Consider the following 1287-nt stretch of genomic DNA (forward strand, 5'->3'; position numbering starts at 1 on the left):
AACCGAGTACTGAAGCTTCACACACAACCATGCTCAAGATGCCAGAGAACTGGGCAGGGAGCAGGCATGTTTCATGGGCTGGGTAGGGGGACCAGTTAGGGGAGGCTGAGGGCGGACTGTGGGGCGAAGGTGTGCTGCTGCACCTCGAATTCCTCAAATTTGTAACAAAGTAGGGCCAAGGTGGCCCCACTGCTCCAGCTCTGGGGACCCCTTCCAAACACTTCCCAGGTGACATGGTCAGGTAATTGCCAGGTCCTGCCCCCCTCCCCCCCATCTCCCTAATTTCCCATGCATTTCATTTTGGGAACAACTCAGGTTAAGTCACCCCCAACCTCAGGCCCCAGTCGAAAAATTGGTGAAAATAGAGAGTTTCATCTAAGAGAAAAGAGTGGGGAGGAGTAACCAGGTGCCTGGAGCAGAGGAAGGAGCAGAGAGAGAAAAAGCATAAATGATGATTTTTTTGCCTATATTTTTCTCTAGCAGACCTCCATAAGTAGGATATTTTAAGCTAGTACAGAGATAGTTTTCCTAAACATAATCACATACAACACATAGTAATGGCATCTTTATGGAGCTTTGAAATTAACCAACATTTTTTTTTTTTTTAATATGAACAACTTAGACCTAAAATGTTGACAGTGGTTGTAACAATCAGGGTTCCCATAAGAAACAGAAGGCACTCTAAAAGGAATTCCTTTTATTGTTTTTTTAAACACCTGTAGCACCTGATCTTCCTAGGTGGTCTCCCATCCAAGTACTAACCAGGCCTGACCCTGCTTAGCTTCCAAGACCAGACAAGATCAGGCACATTCAGGGGGGCATGGCTATAGACAGGGAATTCCTTTAGCTTCCAAGCCCAGACAAGATCAGGCACGTTCAGGGGGGCATGGCTATAGACAGGGAATTCCTTTTAAAGGGATAATTTACAGAAATATAGGCAGTTTTAGGGAATCAACAAGAGAATGTGAGGTACCCAGGGTCTGGTAATAGCGCCCCTAGGCCTGAAGTGGGAGGGTAGCTCTGAGAAAGCCAGAAGGTGTGGATGGGGGGCCTCTGGACAGTGGCCGTGGAGGAAGAAGCCACTGCCAGGACATAAGTGATGAGAAGAGAGGGAATGGGGAAAGAAATACCTCTCCCTCCTCCCACTGTGTGGTTTCCAACAGGTGCCTCCTGTTGGCTGAACCCAGGTAGAAGCCAGAAGGCAAAGAAGCCCATTGGTGGGGTCCTCAGGGACCAGTCTCCCAGGGCCCAGAGTAGGGCAGAGAAGGGCAGAGAATTGATCCGGTG

At 48.6% G+C, this 1287-nt stretch overlaps 1 pseudogene; it reads right to left on the reverse strand.

Annotated features, from left to right (window-relative positions):
- Positions 1-713: 713 nt before the first annotated feature.
- Positions 714-832, reverse strand: LOC112478227 (annotated as a pseudogene).
- Between the last annotated feature and the right edge of the window lie 455 nt (positions 833-1287).

The sequence above is a fragment of the Pteropus alecto genome, unplaced genomic scaffold (assembly GCF_000325575.1).
Source record: "Pteropus alecto unplaced genomic scaffold, ASM32557v1 scaffold42, whole genome shotgun sequence".
Lineage (NCBI taxonomy): Eukaryota > Metazoa > Chordata > Mammalia > Chiroptera > Pteropodidae > Pteropus > Pteropus alecto.